At 49.6% G+C, this 13,467-nt stretch overlaps 1 protein-coding gene across 4 annotated transcripts in view; it reads right to left on the bottom strand.

The window, feature by feature from the left end:
- Positions 1 to 12,407, bottom strand: part of WSCD2 (WSC domain containing 2) — a 123,044-nt gene extending 110,637 nt beyond the window's left edge. The window contains exon 1 of one of the 4 annotated variants that reach the window (XM_030821319.1): positions 11,765 to 12,407. The gene's annotated coding sequence lies outside the window, so the exon portion shown is untranslated. Of the gene's footprint in view, positions 1 to 9,835; positions 10,038 to 11,764 lie in introns of those variants that run through there. The other 3 variants (XM_030821317.1, XM_030821320.1, XM_030821318.1) reach the window with 3 other exon arrangements.
- Between the last annotated feature and the right edge of the window lie 1,060 nt (positions 12,408 to 13,467).

The following is a 13,467-nucleotide window of genomic DNA, read 5'->3' as shown; positions in this document are numbered from 1 at the left end:
CATCGCTTGAGTCCAGGAGTTCGAGACCAGCCTAGGCAATATAGTGAGACTCTATCTCTTCAAAAATTTTTTAAAAATCACAAAAACAAACAAACAAAAAAGAACAAGAAGTTTTTAAAAATTAGCTGGGTGTGGTGGCACTTGCCTGTAAGTCTCAGCTACTTGGGAGACTAAGGTGGGAGGATCACCTGAGCCCAGGAATTCAAGGCTGCAGTGAGCTATGATCGTGTCACTTACATTCCAGCCTGGGTGATAGAGACTCCATCTCAGCCGGGTGCGGTGGCTCAAGCCTGTAATCCTAGCACTTTGGGAGGCCAAGGTGAGCGGATCACGAGGTCAGGAGTTCGAGACCATCCTGGCCAACATAATGAAACCCTGTCTCTACTAAAAATACAAAAAAATTAGCCGGGCGTGGTGGCGGGCGCCTGTAGTCCCAGCTACTCGGGAGGCTGAGGCAGGAGAATGGCGTGAACCCAGGAGGCAGAGCTTGCAGTGAGCCGAGATGGTGCCACTGCACTCCAGCCTGGGGGACAGAGTCAGACTCTGTCTCCAAAAAAAAAAAAAAAAGAGAGACTCCATCTCTAAAAAATAAACAAGTAAAGAAAGAAAGAAAAGAAAAGAATTTAAAAATTGTCTTGCTCAAGCCACTACCTTTGTGGATATTGTTCATAGGGAACTCATCCGCTCACGCTGAAAAGCAGCCTGGGAGCGAAGGGCCCACAGGACCTGTCATGGATCAGGATGTGAAAGGCCCACGTTCAAGTCCCAGCTCTGCCACGATGCCCAGGGTTTGGGAGGCCTGGCCGGCTGCTCCCTGGGACCCCTTCCAGAGCTGGCAGCCTTGCTCTGCTGAAGTTCACACTCACGGGGGCAGTGGTCACAGCAGCCCAAGGCTTCAGGACTGTAGCAGGGGCTGGCAGGGGGTCAGGGGGCCAGCAAAGGCCCCTGGCTGGGGGGATCATGAGGGGTGAGGGCAGAAGATCTGGGCAGTCCAGGGGAGAAGACACTGACACCTCAATCCCCAGCACTTGAGGAACAAGCTGTGTGGGCCCCCAGCTACTACCACCTGGTTCTTTTTGAGCGACACACAGGTTTACCTCTCATGATCAGCCAGTGCCCAAAATCAGGCGGACAGACAGAGCAGAAGGTTGCTGTAAAAGCTACGCCAGGATGGATTATGGGGAGAGGCCCTGATGACCAGAGAATCCCCACGCCTCTTCACTCTGCTCATAGACAGTTAGGAGGTGCCTCACCGCTCTATGATGGAGCTCACCTCTGACAAGACCTGAAATAAAAGCCACCCAATCACAATCATTACGTTACTAACTGGCACTTATGTAACCTGTACCATATGCTAGGCGCCATTACGTCATTGAATCTTCACTCAGCCCTTCCAGTTTTGTATCTCAGTTTTACAAATGAGGAAATGGAGGTGAAGAGTGGTTAACTCACGGCCCAAGGCCACTCAGCTGAGAAGCAGCAGAGCTAGGATTGAAACCCAGACAGGCTGACCCTGGGCGTGACTCGGGATGATGCCATCATCCTACCCCGTGTGCCTTCTGAGTTCTTGCCCTGGGCTGAGAACTCTCCATGCATAAGGTCACGTCATCTTCACAGCAATCCTAGACACATCAGCTCACTCTCTCTCTTTTGCAGGTGAGGAAACCGAGGCACAGAAAGGTGATGCCAGTGGCCCAAGGTTGTGTGATCAGCTGATGGTCTCTCTAACCCAAGCCTGGTGCCTCTTCTCAGCTTTTCACTGCTGAGCTAGGTTCCTGCTCACTCGCCACTGGCTTCGGCCAGTGTGAGAGAGTTTCTGTTATTTAAAATCTGCCGTGTCCCATTCTGACATTTCAGAACCTCATATGGGCTTGTTCTCTCCCTACTAATAATGATGAATATTGTTCTGAGCATTTACTATGTGCTAGGTATTGTGCTGGGGTTCTATGTGAATTCACTTATAAAACACTCATAGCAACCCTTGGAGAATGCATTATTGTTATCCCCATTTTACAGATGAGAAACTGAGGCACAGGGGTTAAGACACTTGTCCAAAGTTAGTGAGCAAGTGGCTGATCTGGGCTGTGAAGCCAAGCAGTTTCAGTCTAGAGCCCATGTTGGTGACTCCAACACTACACAGCTTCGAATTCGCTCACTTTGGAGCACGTACCACTCTGGATCCTAATCTCCTCCCCACCTGAAGCTGAGCTGGGAAAACTCTTCCTAGGTGCAGGCGCTGGGTCTGTTCCAAGTCCCCAGTTCACAAGGGCTGGTGAGGGAGTCTTCCATAAAAATGGAAACAAGAAGAACAACTCCTAGAATTACTACAAGTCATTTAGCCATAAATTCTCTCTTGTTTGAAAGTATGTTTCTCCCAATTAATTCTATCCCATGCATCTATCAAATTTTATTTGGAGACAGACCTCCAATGCCTAAGGAATGATCCAGGAACTCACACCTTCGTTATTTTCTTTCCTAAGGTGGTAAGCTGAGGCTGCTCTTCTCAGTCTGGGACTCAAGAATTCTGGGGCTCAGATAGCAATAGGATCCACCCATCTGATGGTGCTAAGTACAGAACACTCATTCATTCATTCTCTCAACAAACATTGAGCACCTACTATGCACCAGTCCTACCTTGGTGGAGAGGCACAGCTGTGAACATGAAGCCTGCTGCCCTCCCAGGACAATTATCCATGTGTCTCCTCTGTCCTCCCAGGGGGCATCGCTACCCAGGTCTATCAAGTTGGGCTCATCTCCCAGGGCCCAGCACAGGACCTGGCAGCTCTGAAATGAAATAGGTGCCTAATAAAGAGTGTTAAATAAATGAATGGATGCACAAATATGTTTATGAATCAAGCAAATCACTAAATAACATTCACGGCAGAGGAAGCTGAAGTTCAAAGAGAAAACTTATTGGAGATGCCCCAGATGGTGTGAAGAGGCAGAAACCGACTGATTCATCACGAGTCCTGAACAGATGCCCACAGACACATTAGTGCTAGGAAGAATCTTAGTTATGCCCATTGGAGAAAATGACTTATCTTCTGGCTAAGATGACCATTGTTGAGTACTTACTCTACACTAAGCATGATCTCACTGAATCCCTGTAAGAACCCTATGAGGTAGGTATTATTGCCATTTTACAGACGAGGACATGGAGGCACTGTGAGCCCATGCAACCTGCTCAAGATTACACAGCCTATAAGCTACCGAGCTGGGATCGGAAGTGAACCTATTCAATCCCAAAGCCCAAGTTCTTAGCCCTCACTCCTAAGGCACAACAGAGTTAAATGGGGCATTTTTTTACCCAGCTACTGGACATGTATGAAGATGTCATCGTATTTTTTTGAGGCCGGGGCATCTATGGCAGGCTGGCTCACCCACCTCCATCCAATGTCCCGTCCCAGTGGTGGGTCTTCCCGCATGCTGGCCATCAAACGATAGAACCTCACTTCTCAGAGTCCTCTCCAGCCTGGTTTCTGCATGTGCCCACCTCCCACATGAGATATAGAAGTTGAAAGCAAATGTCATGAGACAGGCTGTGGTGCTATTCCTTCTACCATGCACAGACAAGAAGGTGCTTTGGGTTTCTGCAGCAGTTGTAGCTCATGTACAGCTGTCCTCGGTGCATAGCAGATGACACTGAGGCTGAGAGGGAGCCGTTGGCTGCTGTTAAGTGGCTAAGATCTGAACCTAGATTTGCCTGATTTCAAAGAATGTTCATTTCTTGAGCACCTATCACACACCAGGTACAGTTAGATGTCACTTATCCAACATTGTGAAAAATGAAGAGTTCTATTTAAGTGAGTTTTTCAGACACCAGAGGTTACCTACACAGAAACATTTATTAGTTTAGCCATGGGATCAAATACTTTATGCAATGAATTATTCCTTGCCCTTGCTCCTGCCTGTTAAATAGGATTTAACTATTTCTTGGGGCCAGCACAGAGGCTGGCCATTTCAGTGTCCTATAACAAATTCAGCTGGACAGAAGTTACAGGATGAGGTTGCTGGACCACTACACTAAATTCCCCCAAGCTGTCATTCTTTTATTTCTATGCTTCTTATTTTTGTAATCTCTTCATCTTCACCCTTGTTCCCAGGCTGTCAGCTGTTGCTTCTGCCTGCTGTCACTGTGTACTCTCTACCATTCTACAGTCTCATCACTTGCTTCTTCTATGTGCTATGGGGCCTGGGAAATCAGGTCACTGAGCTCATCACAATGGTGTGCAGAGAAAGAGTAAACAGGCCCTGAGTGAGGGAATGCTGGCTCTTTTCTGATATGGGCACTGTAGTAATTAAATCAGATGACTTTCTTATTGTGTTTTATAGAGAGTTGAGTTCCCAGGGTAAATGGCATGCAGTTATGATGGTGATACACCTAAGAGCTATGTGAAAATTAAAACTAATCTAATTGTTCCAGAGATTCTAGCTTTTCTACCTGTCCCATCAGGGAAGCTTTCAAAATGCAAAGAGCCCAGGACACTGGAGTGTAAACAGATATTCTAGAGGCAGAAATCAGGGCCATCTTAGCCAAGTGGGGGAGAAACATGGGTGATCCACTGTCTCTGGAAGCTTAGGGGCTTTCTATGAACCTGCAAATCCAGAGCCCAGCATGCTCAGCCCCCAGCCCTGGTGAGTAGTCTGCCTTTAACTGTCCTAGCAGGGGACCCTCCAGCCATTCAGTCACCCAAGCCTGCCCAGCCTCAGCCTCACTGATAAACTGATGTTTACCATCCTCAGGCCTGTGGGGATGGACCTGGCCTGCTGCACGCCATTTCCAGGTTAACAAATGAGAGGGAGAGAAAAGGGAAAGCTTCCTCTGAGGAGTTCCCAAAACCGTGCATCACCCCCACCTGGGAAAGACAGAGCTGGAAGGCAGGGGGAGGAGCAGCTGAGAACATGGGCTTTGAGATCAGAGAGACCTGGGCTCTGCCATGCACTAGCTCTGTGACTTTAGATAAGTGAATGAATCTCTCTGAGCCTCAGTGTCCACATGGGTCAAGTGGAGACTGGGGTCCCTTAACTCACAGGACTGTCACAAGGATTCAGTGAGAGAATGGAAGTGAAGCTCTGATTACAATGCCAGGCACTGTAAACACCTTGCATACAGAAGCCATGGTGATCAGGAAGGTCCGCAGGTCAGGGTCCTGCAGGGCCACCTTGGAGCACAGGCCAACATATATTAAGGCTTTAGTGCTACTCCAATTAGAAAAGAAAATGGAACCATAAAAAGCTGCACTGGAGAAGTCCTTTGTGATCATATGTAACTTCTCTCCCACTCTATAGATGGGAAAACTGAGGCCCAAAGAGGGGAAGGGACTTGCTAAAGGCCACTAAGTCAGTTGGTGCAGAGCTGGGATTCAGACCTCTTCAGTTCCCACTCAGAAACTCTTTCCCCAGGACCACTGTCACCTGCCTCCTACTGTCTATGTAGCCTTGGATTGTCTCTCTCCCTTTCTGGGTCTCCATCTCTCCATCTAAGAATTCTCCAGCTCACAGTCTCTGGAGTTATTGCACCTCTTCTGACCCTCCAGATGCCTCACCTGTGGATGAATGCAAACCCCATATGTCACTTGACTCACAATGATTCAGTCAAGTCCATCAGATTTTTGCCTTGGTCATCCTAGTCCAAAGCCCAGGACCCTGGCTGAGATTTTCAGCTCATGGGTCAGCAAGTTTTTTCTGTAAAGGGCCAGAGAGTAAGTATTTTAGGCTTTGCAGGCCATGTGATCTCTGTCACAAATACTCAACATTGCTGTTGTAGCTTGACAGCAGCCATAGACAATAGGTCAATGAATGGGCTTAGCTGTGTTGCAATAAAACTTTATTTACACAAACAGGCAGTGGGCCAGATTTGGCTTGTGGGCCATAGTTTGTTGGCCTCTATTCTAGACCATTCCAAGCTGGGTCCAATATTTCCTCTGGGATGAGAATAACCAATTTGTCCTGGTTTGTGTGGGACTCCTCCAGTTTTAGCACTGAAAGTCCTGTATTCTAAAGAAACATCTCAGTTTCAGACAGTCAGGATGATTGGTCACCCTATCTGGGATCTGGAGGCCCCTACTTTCTCTTATCTCTGCATTGCTGTGGCAGTGACATTCAACTGTCTCCACCATAAGGAGGAGGAGGAGAAAGAATAGGAGGAAGAAGAGTTATTGTTTATTGTGGCTTCCAGCAGGCAAGGCACTGTGTAAGGACTTTGCCAACATTACTTTGTTTGATCCTTACAACAATCCAGTGAGGTGGGGCTGAAGTTCCTTCCAGTAAAGGGTAAAGTCTGGACTGGAGCCCAGCTTCATCTGCCTTCAGAACCCAGGTTCTCCTACTTCTACCTCAGATTGTAAGCTCATTGAAGACAGAGCTGGGGTCTCTCATTTCTGTATCTTCAGTGCCCAGCACAGAGTATATGCTGAGAAGATTCTGAGCAAACACTGAATATCAGCAAATACTGATGCTGAATGAATACTTGAATGAATGCACGGATGGATGGATAGATGGATGGATGGATGGATGGATGGTCGGATGGATGGACAGATGGAAGGATGGATGGATGAAGAAATCTCACCACGTTCAAATAGACACTTCCCACTTCTGTGACATGATTCATTTCTGCCAACCAAACCTCCAGGTGAGTGAAGGTGGAAATGTCAAATATATGTTATAACATCAGTTACATAAAACATGCCTGCTGGCACTGGGGAGGCAATATGACATCATGGTTAAAAACACGGTCTCTGACATCAGGTGATCTGTGTGCAAATCCCAGAAAGCCTGGCTTCTGAGCTGTGTCACCTGGGCAAGTCATTCATCTCTCTGACAGAAGACTAGGTGATATACAAAGCTCCTGGCACAGCGTGTGCACCTGGTAAACACTTTGTACGTGTTACTTATTATTATTAGTGTTGATATTAGGATGGACAGAAAGCAAGGTAGGAATAGGGCACCAACAGTGAGAAGTACAGGTGTTCATTATGCACCTCTGAATAAGTACCAGGGTCAAACAGGAGAAGGAAATAAAGATGACTTACTGGTAACTGCATCAGTTAGCTATGACCATGACAATTGTGTGTAACAAACAACCAGAAAACCCCAGTGAGGTATCTATGAGAGGCATTTATTTTGCTGATCTGCTTGTGACCAGCTGAAACTTGGCTGGACTCATCCCTTCACCAAGGTCTGGGCTTAACATCTGCCCATTTTAGGGCCAGGCTGAGAGAGCAGCTCTCCACCTAGCCATGGCAGAAACACACAAGGTCCCCTAAGGCGTAAGCTTGGAATGGGTACACTGTCTCTTCCACTTCACTCTAATGGCCAAACCTAGTCACATGGCCGAACCCCAAAGGGAGGCAGCAGGGTCATAAGCTTTGCCTGCTCCTTGAATGAGAAGAGCAGTGACGTCTTATGGCTAAGGGCATGGATACAGGGAGGAGGGAGGAAATGGGAACAGTGATGCATCCATCCTGATAATCAGGCACTGGCGGACCTTGAAAAGGGGCCCCACAGTGGCCCAGTCCTGCCCTCCTCACCAGCTTCTCACCTCAAGGTTCTGCCTCATCAGCTCTTGGGCAAAGTCTGGAAGGCCCCTAAGCAGCAACACTTGTGGTCCATGGGGAACCAGAGACCCACCCATACCCCACCACAGTCCCTATCTTCCCAACATCTGGACCTGCTCCAGGGAGCCATTAATCTCGGGCAATTTCTTTCCTCACTTGATTTGTTTATTTAAGGAAAACAAGTTGCTCCTAATTAGAAACACTGCTGTCGAGATGTTCAGCACATCCTAGGCTGCCTATTTTCAGACCTTCTGCCTAAAATTATACCTGTGCCTTTAACATCTGCGAGTTTGTTCAGCAGCCGTCCTAAGTGGAAGCTTCTGGCAAGATAGATTTGGGCTGTTACAGAAGGTGAGGGAGGCGGGGGCAGGGGGATACACCAGGCTTTGGAGCACTGCAAGGCAAAGGCACTTGGAAAAATGAGCACGCAACAACAAACACTCTGCTCAGAGCTGGCACCAATTGCTGAATCAACACTCGGAAGGTGCACGGCACAAGCACAGTTCAGTCCTGAGGAGCAGGGAGAAGAGTGATCTCAAAAGTTCAGAGATGGTTTCTGTTTGGAAGCTCACAGGTATGTTCACACCCCTCTACCCACACACTTGGTTATACCCCGAGAGACACTCAGACACACCCTTGGAGATGTGCATGCTTAGAAGTACACACATATACACAGACATGCACAAAAGTTACACTGCTGCATAAACAGGCAAACACGCTCAGAAAAACACACATGTACGCCCAGAGATGTGCAAAAAGATACAGTACAACACCACTCAGAAATTCACTCATACGTGAGACAAAAGTTACACTGGAACACACAGAAATACACCTTCAGAGACACTCACATGCACACAGACACACTCAAATGTACACTTCAACCAACACACCCAGATACTGACACTCACAAACACACACATACACACAGAGATACGCTCAAGTATGCAATGCTACGCAGAGGCACATATACTCAGAAACACCTGTGTATATGTCGAGAGATCCACAAAAAGTTCACACTGCAATACACACAGTCACACACCTACAGAAACACACATGTATACACAGACACAATCAAATGCACACGCTAACATTCACAGATACACACGTTCAGAAACTCACACGTATACACAGAGACATTCACAGAGATTACACCACAACAAACAGATGCACACACATACAGAGACAATCAGGTGTGCAATGCTACACACACATATGCACATAGAGGCACACACAAAGGTACATTAAAAAACACGCAGATACATAATGCCTGTAAGTGCATAGCACAAACTCACACTCACATGGCTGTATGCACATGTGTGCAGGCACTGAGAAATGCCCACATATATGCAGGCACTGAGAAACGCCCACATAGACATGCAAATAACACACACAGCTATGAAAACATGCACCAGGCAGACAGTACAGCTTCTTAAACACGGATCTTTCTGCACAGATCCCCTAGAGCACACACGTGCATCTGTGCAGGCATACACCTGCTTAGCCCAGACACACATGACTCACATATATACAACTGCTTAACATTCACAAATGTATATACATACCCACCCTTGCACAGATTCACAAGTGCACCCATTCTCTTGCAGGCATGCACACACACACTCACAAATCCATAGACATGCACACTCACACTCACAAATCCATCAGACACCAAGTACACACACTGACACTATCACATGAGTGCACACACTTATGGTTCTCATGTAAGTTATGCTCACACAAGCACATGAGCCCACACCTGCATGAGAATGCACACATATGCACACATTCACACACGTGTCCACACACACACCTTACTCTACCATGAAAGCAAATTGTTCGTTTTCTCAGAGTCTTAAAAGTCAAGTCTAAGTAAGCATACAGTGGAATTGCTCCTGTCCCCCATGAATTCACTCCATGTCACTGGGATGGGGTCTGCCTTCCCCACTGATGGTTTCAGCATAAACCCGGGGCAACCCACAAGCCTCAGAACCACACAGAAAAAAATCACACTGACCAGTCCACTGCATTCCCTGACAATTTCAGCAATCCCCCGTGTGTGCATATGCAAGCACACACACACGCGCGTACACACACACACAATGCTGTAAGACACTTCCTTCCCCAGCTTGACTTTTCCTGCCAAGAACAGTAGCCTTGTCTGCCCAGCATGGGGTAGTTCTCAAGCGTCAGCTGACTGAGTGCCCTACACGCAGACATTCTGAACTTCTCTGCCCTGGTCCCTAGACAGCTGCGAAATTGAAGCCATGGAGACTGCCTACCTCCACCTCCTGATGTCCTGGTGATACAGCAGTTGGGTGCATCCAGCACTCCCAGACCACCCTGGACTCCCCACTGGGAGTGGCTGGTCCAGCAGAGATTTTATGAGAAAGCAGAGAGAGGGCGGGGACTGCAGTGTCAGGTGATTGGAGAGAACAAGGGCCCTGCCATGAAGTCAAGGATCACCTGGTGCTCGGTGGGACAGGGCCAGTCTCCCTGGGGAAAAGAGCACCCAGATAGATGCCCACACACGAGACCCAAAAGCAGGTAGCCTTGGCACCGTTGAGCTTCACTCCTTGCTAAACTCTACAATCAGCACCCTCCGGGCACCATCTCAGTTAGTCCTCTCAACAGCCCTCTAAAGTAGGAACTGTGAACTTCCCATCCTATAGTGGAGGAGCCGAAGTGTGGAGAGGGAAGTGACTGGTCAAACTTAGATCTGATCTGAGACCTAGGTCTCTTAAATTCTAAATTAAGATCCCCTCCTGGGATTACAAAAATCTCATCAGCGACAATCACTCAGGGCCATAGAGTGTCTCAACTGAACTGGGACCTCTGAGGATACATGAAATCTCTTTACTTTTGAGAAGCAGCAACTGAAGCCCAGAGAGGTCTAGTGATTTGCCCAAAGTCACACAGCAAATGAGAGCCAACTTGAAGCTCAATCTCCTGACCCGGACCCAGGGCTTTTTTCCAGGACATCAAGCACCAGATTCTGATGCCCTGGAGGAATTCCTGGGTTTTGGCAGCCTGGGGACGCAGCTCTAACTTGGCCTGAGATCAGAATCCCACCTCACACCCCAAGAACTGTCTTAAAAACAACACAGCAATGCTACTCTGCAGAGGCAGATGCCCAGCCCAAGTAGGTAGCACCATGCCATCTATGGGGCTGTGACCACAGGGGCGGCTCCAAAATGATCCTCAGAGACCAGGTGACCTCCTTGGAGCATGCTTTTTACTAATAGAAAAAATCATCTAGCCAAACTTATGAACGGTGTATGGGGCTCAGCAGAGCCTCTAGGGGCCTAGAGTGTGGGGATGAGAATGTCAGGAGCCCCTCTCCACTTGGCCCTTCCAGCCCCTTTTCTGCAAAAAGTTTGCACCTCCCCAGGCTCCAATAGGAATGGTCTCATTGAGCAGCCAGGAAACTTCCCCTATTTTTTTGCTCACCTAAGGAGCAGCCCCTTTGAAGCTGTAAGAATTAGGAAGTGACCTCCACCCTTCCTAGTGGTTCTGCCAAGGAGGTGAGTTGGCTCTTTCCAAGATACCTGGGGCTGCTGGAAAGGCTTGCAAGGAGGTGATTTGGCTGAGTTGGTCCCCTAGTCTCTAGTTCCCTCTCTGTCTGTGCACACACACACACACACACACACACACACACACACACCAGAATAGACATAAGCAAATCTGCAAGGCACCCTACACAAAACCCATTGCCTGGGCAGCTCTGGCTGTTGGCATCAGATGACAGGCAGCCTTCTTCACCAGAGTATCACCCCCAAGAAACATCTTCTGCAGCCAACTTGGAAATATGACTAGCTCCCTCTCCCTTGGAACTCTGCACTGGCCAGAAAGAGGGTGATTCATAAATCAAATTTACGGGGCCCACTGCCTCCCCGCTGGCCCACCTCCGCGGGAGAAGCCCTTGAATGCATGCCTGTAGGGGGCACAGGAATGCCCAGAGGAAGGATGCCTGGATGAGCCGGAATGTCCCACCCTCTGCCAGAGGAGAGAAAGTTTGTCATCTACGCAGAGCTGGGCTGTCACCACTCTGGGTTCTTCACTCGCCGGGCTCTGGACGACGAGCCCCCAACCGGCGGGGAAGCGTCTGGAAAGCGAAGCCCAGATCTAGGGGCAGAAGACATTTCGCACCAGCTCCGCGCCCGGCTCCCTCCTGGAGCCCTCTTCCCAGGTCCAGGCACCTGAGTCCTTACCTGAAGGGTCTCTGCCACTTGCAAACTCTGCCAGCGGAGCTCAGCAGGCGCCCGGGGTCCCTCTCTGCGACTCCCGCGTCCCGCTTGGCGCGCCCGCTCTGTGGGCGCCTTCCCAGCTGCTGCAGTGGCTTTAAGGAAAGGGGAGCCTGGATTTCCTTTCTCGCCACCAAGGCTGCTCCTGCCGGGCCCTGGGGCTATTTCTCCAGGTCTGGCTCAAGGGGCATCCTCTGCGCCTCCAGCGGGAAAGTGGGATAGTGTGCGCCTTGAATTGCAGCAGCGGCGACAGCGGTGGCCGGGGACGAGGAGGCGGTGGCGACGCCAGCCGGCGAGCCAGGGAGGCGGGCGGAAGCGAGAGGAAGTGAAAGCCGGGCTCCTGCGAGCCTGGCGCTCGGGCCGGCGGCACTGCGGGTGCCCCGAGCCGCGGCGAGGCCCCGCGCGGGCACCCGCCCCGGGGATGGAGATGTCCGGGCCCGGTGCGCGCAAGGCACCGGCTGCGGCTCGGCGCGGAGCTCCGGCCGCCTGGCTCTCTCTCGCTGCCTCGCCGCTGCCTCCTCGGCTGCCTTGCTCGCTCCCCTGGACTTCACGTCTCCAGCCCTAGCTCCCCGCGCCGCTGCCGCCGCCGCCAGCAGCGCGCCTCAGCCTGGCGCGCTCCTCGCACGGAGCCACAGCACTGCCTACCGCTTAACTCCTTGCATGCCACCTGGCCCTCCCGCAGCCTCTCGGGGAGCCGGGCATAGCCGGTGTCAGGCCGGCTGAGCATATCGGGCAGGGGTCTCTGCCTTCCGGCCTCAGTGTCCTCTTCTGTAAAATGGGTTCGAGACCCAAGCCCAAGCCATAGGGTCGCTGGAAGAATTCACTGGGCGGATTACGCAAAGTGCCAAGCTGCCTGACACGGGGAGTATTCACCCCAAATGGCAGAGTGCTTGCTGCTGCTGCTGCTACTGTTGTCGACCAAGAAGGTTAGCACGGTGCCTCGCAAATAGTAAACACCCAATAAAGCGCAGTTTCGGTTTTTGGTATTTCGTTTGTAGTTTTAACAGGTGGTAAGTTTTAGCTGTGTGACCTCTGGGTGATCACTCGCCCTCTCGGAGCCTGTTGCTTTCCAAGCTCTGTGACCTTGGGCAAGTCACAGCACCTCTCTGAACCTCTGTGTCCTCATCTGTAAAATGAGGACCGTAATGCCCGTAGTCACAGAATTCCCAGAGAAGCTCTGGCAGAACAGCACCTCTCATAACAGGGCAGGGCACCTAACGGGAGCTGGACATCTTTTCTTTCTTGATCTGGCTGGTGGCTCCACAGGTGTTTGTGACAAGTCGTTGAACTGTATATTTACATATCAAGAGCTTTTCTGTACATGGGTTAAATCTTAACTGTTTTTTGATTTTTGTTTTTTGTTTTTGTTTTTGTTTTTGAGTGACCATTCTTGAGCAAAACAGAACTGGGTTCAAGCATGGGCTCTATTACTTTCTGGTTGTGTCACCGTGACCAAGTTATTTCATCCTGAGGAGCCTCAGTTTCCTCATCCATACAATGAGAACAATGGTAGTACCTACTGGATAGGTGATATAAGGATTAAAGGCATTTCAAGCAAAATAGCAGATATAAAGCTTGAGGCCTGAACTCAACCAGTATCTGCTGGTACTGATCACATATTCTACAGTATTATATATGTCCCATAGTAAGGGGTGTCTGGGAAATAACAA

This window comes from Nomascus leucogenys, chromosome 10, assembly GCF_006542625.1.
Source record: "Nomascus leucogenys isolate Asia chromosome 10, Asia_NLE_v1, whole genome shotgun sequence".
Classification (NCBI taxonomy): Eukaryota; Metazoa; Chordata; class Mammalia; order Primates; family Hylobatidae; genus Nomascus; species Nomascus leucogenys.
Note: the sequence above shows the minus strand (reverse complement) of the source record. Positions and strands in the feature narration are given on the sequence as shown.